The sequence below is a fragment of the Mixophyes fleayi genome, chromosome 5 (assembly GCF_038048845.1).
Source record: "Mixophyes fleayi isolate aMixFle1 chromosome 5, aMixFle1.hap1, whole genome shotgun sequence".
NCBI lineage: Eukaryota > Metazoa > Chordata > Amphibia > Anura > Limnodynastidae > Mixophyes > Mixophyes fleayi.
Genome location: NC_134406.1, coordinates 116,184,736 through 116,194,387, shown reverse-complemented (window position 1 = coordinate 116,194,387; position 9,652 = coordinate 116,184,736). Strand labels below are relative to the sequence as shown.

The 9,652-nt window shown below is 36.2% G+C and overlaps 1 long non-coding RNA gene across 1 annotated transcript; it reads left to right on the top strand.

Moving 5' to 3' along the window:
- Window positions 1-3,670: 3,670 nt before the first annotated feature.
- Window positions 3,671-9,438, top strand: LOC142157730 (uncharacterized). The gene is made up of 3 exons (XR_012692590.1): window positions 3,671-3,780; window positions 8,116-8,178; window positions 9,375-9,438. It is a non-coding gene; the product is annotated as an uncharacterized LOC142157730 (long non-coding RNA).
- Window positions 9,439-9,652: the final 214 nt, after the last annotated feature.

Below are 9,652 nucleotides of genomic sequence, written 5' to 3'. Positions count from 1 at the left end.
ATTGGCGTCTAACAAAATGGACCCTAACAGTATTTCTTTGGACTGTGGTAGGAAACTGGAACCCTTGAGGAACACTACACAAAGGCAGGGAGAACATACAAACTTCACACAGATATAATCCTGGTTGAAATCAAACCCATGACACCAGCATTGTGAGGCAGTAATGCTAACCACACAACCATGCTGTCCTATACCTAATCCTGATGCTCAGACCACCACTATTTGGGAAGCCCATAAGACAGTAATCACAGGAAATAATAATTAATGTTGCCCCTTGTTGTAAGATACAAAATGACACAATAATTTCACTGACATCCCAGAGGTGATACACAAAATACACACTAACAAAAATTTAAAACAGCTTCTCAAAGTTAAAGAAAAATCACAATGATTACTAGCTACGAAAACCAAATGCAGTTTGTGCTGGTTGACCCAGAATTAAGTAAAGTAAAGAGTAATAAGACAGACAATCTTAGTTAACAAATCAAGAACTAAAAGGTTCACTCAAGCAATCCCAAATATAAGAAGTAAAAAAAGTAAACTAAAACTCGACCCTGCTAAAATTAACAATATATTCAAAGAATTTTATGACACACTAAAAATACAACATCTAAGACTCAGACTTTACTCCCAACAATCAACAATACTTGACATTGTAAAATCTCCGTAAAATCGAAAGTACTACGATAAGAAAACTAAATTCAGAAATGTTAGCAGAAGTAATTCCTTATGTAATTTAATCACAAAAATCATGAACAGCCCAGTCCTGACGAATTTCCAATTTCTTATTATAATAACTTCTCATTTAGCTTAGTACTTTTCCTTGGTGTTTAGGAAAATTCTAATGGAAGAACAAAACCATCCTGAAACAAATGATCAGTGTAAAAATTAATTGTAAATCTGAGGTCTTAGCATTTCATTTACCCACTCTTACTAAGCAATTATTGAAGTTGAATTTTTTGTTCTTATAGCGGGCAAACACTATCCAATAAGGCATCAATATCATTAAAATACAATAATCTGAGCTTTGCCCCATTAATTAATTAACTGCATTTATCAAGACTAAGAGACATGGGGCCTGTGTCACACACCAGGCTCTCAAGTCCTATCACTTACCTCTCCGTTGTCTTTCCAAGCTGTCCCTGCAGTCCTCAGGCTCTGCTAGTTTCAGATCTCTCTGCAAGATGCTGCCCAGTCTTCTCTTTCTTTTCTCTTTTTTAATATTTTAGAAGGTCCTTTCTCTCCAAAGTACTAGTTTTTTCCAGTGCTTCAGAAATAATAGGTTCTGGATATTTTCGTGCTCTGAACCTTCCAGCATATACCCCAAGTTGCGGATTGCACACATTTTGATCAGAACAGTTACGTTTAATTCTACTAAATTGGGATAGTGGAATATTATTCTTCCATTTTTTTAGATGGTTATTGTCACGGGCACTAGGAGTTTTGACCCAGAATTCACCAGATGTAGCTTTACCCACCAGAGGTGCGGAGTCTAACACAGTGGCTGGTCTTCACCAGGAACTCCCGCCAGGAAGTATGGGCTTTAGCGGCTTCCACTGTGCAGGTCGCGGTCCTCTGGGGAGTATGGTGAATATGCGGATACAGCCATACACAATAAGTACACGGATCTGCTCAAGCTGAATAGAAGAGGGAATGCCAGAAGATATATATCTCTGAGTAGTAGAAATAATGATGACCCGGCAAGTATGATGGCCAGTAGTAATGGGAAGAGAGAGTTCCAAGGTGCCCAGCACGCAGGTAACTTAAAACAGGCAGATACTTGACAACTGAAGGAAAGTCTATACGGACAGCCAATAACACAGTGTAGTGGAAGAGTCAGCGACTCGCAGCTATCCCTGCCGGCGCAAAACAGGCGCCGGCAAGACAAAGAGAGACCTAGGTCTTGAGCCAGAGGAACTAACAGTCCGGTGAGTGACAGTTACTACCATAGTGAATATAGCTGTTGGTATCTACATTCTTAATGAATGTTTTGGTCTCAATTTTATTTTCTTTAATTTCCAACACTAAATCTAGAAATTCAATACTTGTCTCATTAATAGCAGAGGTGAATTTAAGGTTAAATTGGTTTACTATTTATATATTGAAAGAAGTCTTGAAATAAGTCAAAGGACCCGTCCCAGATGATTAAAATATCGTCAATGTATCTACGATATATAATAAGGGAATTTGAAAAAGCATTCTCTACATAAATAAATTCCTCCTCCCATTTACCCATATATAGATTGGCAAGGGAGGGCTTAAAGATGGTACCCATTGCCGCCCCGCAAAGTTGTAAATAGAAAACTTCCAAAAATGTAAAATAGTTAAGGGACAAAATGAAGAGAACTAGATCACACAGAAATGTTTTCTGAGTCACGTCTAGATCTCCTTCACCCTCCAGAAAATATCTTATAACTTCAAGTCCCTTGACATGATTGATGAAAGTATATAAGTCTTGGACGTCTAGCGTGACCCATTTATAATCCTGTTTCCAATCCACTGTCTCCAAAATTTGAAGTAGGGAGGTAGTGTCTTTTAAAAAGGCAGGCAATTTAACCACATATTTCTTGAGGAAGATATCCACATATTGGGAGGCAGGTGAAGCGAGAGAATTAATTTCTGCTATTATCGGTCTACCAGGAGGTTTTTGTAGACATTTATGTACCTTTGGCAGGTAATAAAAAATAGGGATAGTTGGAAATTCCTGTAAAAGATATCTAAATTCGTCTTGATTCAGAACATCATCCCTCAAAGCTTTTTCTAAAATATCTCTTAGCTCTTGAATAAAGGTAAGGGAAGGGTCTCCTTCAAGGATCTTATATAAATCTTTATCCCCTAAGATTCTTTCTGCTTCCATAATATAGTCAGTTCTATTTAGGATCACAATACCCCCTCCCTTGTCTGCCTGTTTTATAACGATCGAGTCTTTTTTCATAAGGGATTCAAGGGCTTTCTTTTCCTGAAGAGATACATTTTTCTTAACTTTAGGATTTTTATTCTCATCACATAATTCTTACTTAACAAGTTGAAAAAATACCTCTATATTACCTCCTCTCGACTCTAGTGGATAAAATTTAGATGGTCGTTTGAGGCCTGATTTTGAAGTACTTATACTATCTTTCCCTATTGTGTTTTCATTTTTAAGGAAATGTCTCTTAAGAGTCAAGCGTCGAACAAATTTATTAAGATCAATGAACATTTGAAACTCATTTGGTCTATTTTTAGGAGCAAAGGATAATCCTCTATTAAGTAATTTAGTTTCAGAGGACGTAAATTGATGGTCAGATAACTTGAATATCCCAAGAGCAATAGGACTATCAAATTTATTTAGTAATTTCGCCTTCTTTTTCTTAGATCCTCCCCTACGGCCTCTCCTTCTAAAAACCTTCGTTTTAAGGGTGATGCGATCCTTATATTTTCTCTCAGACCTATTCTTTTTCCTGGGGGATCTTCTCCTGAATTTGGGGTTTTCGCTATATGTATATATATATATATATATATTTATATATATATATATATATATATACATGTATATATATATATATATATATATATATATATATATATTAATTCATACAATATTACACTATTGTGTTTGCATAATTTTGTATTTCATGTTTGGTTAAAGCATTTACTGTAGTTCTTGTTTGTTTCAATTAATAATTGCAAAGATATACACAATGTAATGCATTATGTAATTTTGTTATACTTATTTTTCATCCATAGGGGAAACTCGGTCGTATGGGCTCAACAGGTTGTAAAGGAAGAGTAGGACTTCAGGTGAGAATATTATGATAAAAGATTTTTCAAAGCACATTTTAAAAGTGTGCACCTAAATTATTGTACAGATATTAAATATTTTTTCACAATTTTAGTATTTTTTTGCCAAGAATTAAAAAAAAATTAACAATAACAGGTTACTCTGTAAATTTGCAGCGCAATTATTTTCGGAGGTTAAAGCCTACCATATAATTTGATCCATTATCAGATGTTACATTGTAATATGCCGAAAAAATTCATGACAGCTCACTTGAAATTATTCAGTATATACATTTTGTTTCATAGCCAGGTGCAATCAGTTATTTTCAGTATTCTTTACCATATATGAGTTGCTTGATTTTCTGTCTTTCAATGGGTTTACAGTATATCTTCATAAGTCATGTGACCACAAAGTAGTTGATTAATGCACCTAAAAGGGCATCTAAACTCCCAAATTAAAACTTTTATGTAGAGGGTATAAATGGAAAATGTGCTGTTTGTCCTTTACCGGACACTCTAGTACAGCTCAAGTTTAAAAGAATTGAACAAATTGATGTAGGCACTTCTGGCTCTTAGTTTAATCATGCATGCTCATTTGACTGGTATATAATCATATTGTTGTCTAGCCTCTGTATGGCGCTGCAGACCACCTATGGTGCCTTATAATTTTAGGTTATTATCAGGGACAATAGTAAATGTAGGTAGCACTCAACTCAAATAAAGTCAAGAGCAGCTATTACTAAAAGGGAATATCCTGTCCCTTTAGAATGTCTAGAAAAATAGTAAAGTAATTGCGCTCAATTGGCTTTGTAGTGAGTTTACCTTATAAAGGACTATATATAGTGTTGATGTTTGAAAATATTATCAGGGACAGGCTGGACTGGGTGGCAGGGGGGGATCTGCCCCCTGGGCCAGTCCCATAATGGGCTACCTTGGGCAGGGTCACTGGGCCACCTGCATTTTTCTCCTTTAAAATAGGCTGCTGAGTTGAGTCTTGCCCCCGGGCTGAAGTTTTCCAGCCCTCCCCTGGTTATTAATAATAATATTAATAATAATAATAATAATAATAATAATAATAATAATAATAATAATAATAATAATAATATTGGCACTCTGGGCTGTTATTTAGTCTTGTGGGCAAATTTCTGGCTGGTATAGAATTGTTTGAGTACCTCTGCTAGATACTTTGAAATACTAGATAATTGGGTGATTCTTAAGAATATACTTAAACAATACATAATACAATAAGCACCATCATTTTTTTTTATCAGGGATGTGGGATACTTTGCTAAAACACTTAATCCAGATGTCACTTAAACATCCCTTGTATTTTAATTGACATAAGGGACAAAAATATGTATTTCATCACTGATTCCCAGCCTTATACATCCACTCCTGCATAAAACATAAATATAAAATCAAAGTTCACATTGCTATTTCAATTATGAACAAATAACAAGAGAGATAATAAATAATATATGATTGTTAGGTAATTCAAGGCAAGATGAAAGCAGAGAAGTTCAAACAACTGTGAAATTATTTTGTATATGTAGAAATTATCTAGATAACAGATGATCAGATACAGAGGAAACACAGCTCGCAACTAATTAATGAGCACAGAAAAAGTCACTAGTAATGGTAGTTTTTAAACAGCTGAAGTAATAAAGCTCTTCAGAGACACTGGTAGTCTGTAGTACTTCAAACAGTATAATAGCATCTCTGATAGTAGACATAGTACTCACAGATCCAATCTTGAAAATGGAGGCCATCCAATATAATCACATGAAGGCAGCAAAAGTCTAAATGCAACTGAGACGAGCCCAGAGCCCCTTAGTGCATTATCAACAGACGGTGTGATGCAGAAAGATATATCTACCATTCATTATCATATATATCATTTCACAACCTCAATGCTAAAGGGATTTACCTAACTGCAACACGTGTACATGCCACCAGGCATATAAATGAAAGCAGGTGATACACTTGGCTTTTAACCTGTGAAGATTTATGTATCTCCAGCTATGGGTTGAGGTGAAAAGAATGGCCTAATGTATTATTTTTGTTATAGCCTTCAAGTATGCAGCCACATGTTAACCATGTACACAAGGTCATGCTGCTCTCCTGGCATCCAAGGAAGCCTAATAGTGAATTATTCATGAATAGTTAATATTACAGGAGCAGAACTAAGTACGTGGAACATTTTTAGCACTGTTACAAGTAAACTAATTTTACAACTTCTTTTAGATATGGTAGTGCATAAATGGTGCTACCTAGCTAGTAAGATTATATTACAGTCTTCCTCCAATGTTTTTGCCCACTAATAGAGCTACATAGACTATTTAAACTTATGAAAGTATATAAGATCCATCAAGCACAATGAGTGGCTATTAAAAGACTCATCCATATCTAAAGTGAGAAGGCTGCAAGGCACTGTTGTGGTTCTTGCATATTAATGATGACTGTTATCTTTCAGTCAGACAATGGTGTTCTTCCAGCTTGCAATACCACTTGCTAAGCGATTGCTGCTAACCTCAGTGAAGCAGACGTTTATGCTCCTCTCCTGGTCTCTCAACAACAGGCCAGAGTTTATTCAACAGCGCTGATTATTCTTACATTAACAGGCACATCCTTAGGTGGGTCATATTATCAGGTGGGTTGTCTCCAACCACCTAATTTGGTATACAGGCTTTATAAGGTTTCCTCTCCTGTACACCTATGCCAGTGATAGTTTGTTCTTACCCAGTCTGCTGAACCTGTGCTTCTCTGTGGTGACCCAGACTGTGCATTGCACTTTGCTTCTCTCTTCTGCCCTTTACCTTGGATTGTTTACTGGACTCTGCTTTCGTACGCTGCCTTTCCCTGACCCTGAGACAGGATCCCACTCTTAGATCTATATCTGCATATAAAATTGGAATAAATTTGAAAAACATTTTAGGAATCTGTATTTATCAGCTCAACAATTTAAGTCCCAGTGGTAATGAGGTCTTAAATTTGAATGAGACCTTTAATGCATAATAATTTGCCAAATTGTTTAATTGATCAGCTACATCCCATGATTCAGATGGCTCCAACATCTTCCGAATTTTGGAATGCATTAGTTAGATGAGGAAGATCAATCTTCCTTAATGTAGAGGTGTTACAACTCTGTCTGTTGTTTGTACCTAGCAGCAGTGCCTCATACCACCAGAGGTGCTGCTGTTCTGTCCCTGAACTCTTCTACTTGCCTGAAGGAGTTAATCTACTTGCATTATGCCTGATTAGAACTGCACCTGTCACACTGCTTTTAGTACCTGCCTCTAGCTGTGCTCTGAGCAGTTCATCCGTTTGTTCCTGGCTGCTGCTAACCTGCTCCTGTGCTATTTGGTATATACCTGCTTGACTGAACTTCTGTGTATGACCCCTGCCTGTACCTTGGACCTTGCCTGCTTGCCTGAGACCCCGAATCGTTTGCCTGTACCTTTGACCACGCTGTTTTGCCTGTTGCCCTGACCTTTTGGACAGACTTCTGGACCTTGCTAATTTGCTTGATCTCTGCCTGGCTATTTGGATTTGTTTGTCTGATCACTGCTTTATCCCTGAACTCTGTCTGCTCTGCTGGACAGCCTTGTACCTTCTGGACTGGAGTAAAACTTATAATACCTGTTCCTGCTATTTTTTCTATACAGTCTCCTTAGGAGCCTGTTCTTATCAGTGGATCTGAGTAATCTTTGTTTGTGTATTTACCTGAATATAGACACTTTGCTTTATACTTCTGTTGCTCTTCGTGAATACACTGGGATTCATAACAAGAGGAAGCTATCTGATATTTTTTTGTCATTTTCTCAAGAGAATGTATAGCTCAGCAAACTCGCCATCAGGTTTTATGCGCAAACATAGTACTAGAGAGTAAGGTTTGAACCCTAAGGTGGATTCTATTTGTTTTATTTATTGAGTTGTGTTTTTCATGATTTCTTAATATAAAATATATATTTTGGGAAATATTTTCATTTATTATACACTACAAGGCATCACTGTTATACATTAGAGGACTTCTTGGTGGTTTGATGATTTATTATGAGTGTCTTGGTGATCACTAGATGTTTCTTTATAGTACTATTTTTATGAGTAGTCATAAAAGTTGTGCAACATTATATTAAGGGAGCTGTGCTGGAATGAAGAGAGTATATGGAGATTGTATGTATCAGATTTCGGAACCAAAAGGAATAATTATGTGCTTATATGAAGTTCGATATGTTATTTGTTTTTTTCCATCAGCAGTGCCTCTGAATATTATTTTGTCATTTTGTATGTTTTTAATATGCCATATAAGTCTGTGCATAAATATTATGGGTTGTTTGTGTTGTTTTTTCATGTAAGGGGGAAGAAGGACTACGTGGTAATGTTGGACTCAGAGGAATGCCAGGATCTCCTGGAGATAAGGTACTTAACGGCACATAATATTGTCTAAACTGTGGAGGAATTTACATTTTACTGGACTTTTGTAATATTTCTTGTGCCTGGTCTTTTCTCACACATAGAATCATGGTTGTGTTGCAAGGTAAGGAAAATCTTGCTATAAACATTAATCTTGGAAGAGCACTATGGGTAAAATGTATTATAACATTATATATTATACAAAGTGGGATAATTGCCTATCACTTTATAAGGTTTAGGTGTAACTTTAGATACCCTGTATATAGATAGATAAACAAGACTTTACATGAAATATATTTATAAATCAGCAGAAAAAAATACATTTGAATGCAGCTTTATTACATTTTAGATAAGAACACGTTTTTGCTTTCCTGATCCTGTCCTGTGTGTCCATAAGTGCTCAATAAAAACCTTCACTTAGAGAATGACATTGCTCAGTATAAAAACATTCCAATTAGGTATATTTCACACATTGGAATTAGTTAAGGCATTATCATTTATATATGAAGATCTTCCTTATGGGCTGACTTTTAGTTGCCAAATTCCCTGACCAAACCATGTTGCACAGGGTACAGATGGGAACATTTTCTTGCATGCAGGACAAATACTGCGCTCGCATGTTGCACATACATACTGTACAGCTGTATTTTTACACTGCATTTTAGAGTTAGGCCCCTGCTACCTCAAAACTCCTCAACCATTCTGATGACACAGCACCAAAGGCTAGAGGGTAATATGAGGACATAGCTGTTATATATGTTCAAGAAAGGGTCAGAAAAATTCTTAGCTGAAATAAATAAATTACAATAAACTTAAGGATAATAGTGGATCCAGGGAGAAATAGGACTGCAATATTGGGTTAGGAGGGATTTTTCCTGATTGAAACAGATTGGTGGTTGCTTTATCTGGATCAATTTCAAATATAAGATAGGGATTGCAGGAGATCCAAATAGGTTGAACTTGATGGACTGTTGTCTTTTTTCTACCTCATCAACTATGTTACATATGAAAGAATGAGCAGTCGTTCTTTCTTTATGCTTTTCTTTTTTTAACCAAGTTGAGTCCTCAATTCTTTAATAAGTAAATGTTAATTCCAAGTGCATAAGTTCAGTGGAAAACAGGTAATATATGATTATACATTTTGGAATACATATGTGTATGATTAATATTATGTAGTATGTTCACTGTATTTTTTATTATAGGGGTTTCCTGGAATACAGGGCCGTTCAGGCCCACCTGGACCTAAGGGAGATGGAGGTGACATGGTACATTATGCATTAGTAGTTTAATAGGACCTTTTTACATATCAAATGCCCATTGCATTGTCCAAAGTGCTACAAATGCATTTAACAATGCACCTATCTTGACTCTTGAAACTAATGGTTTTGCTTGCAATCTAGGGGCCTTCAGGATACCGGGGAAATGTTGGCCTTCCTGGAATAAAAGGATTAAATGTGAGTAAAGGGAAATGTCTCTTCAA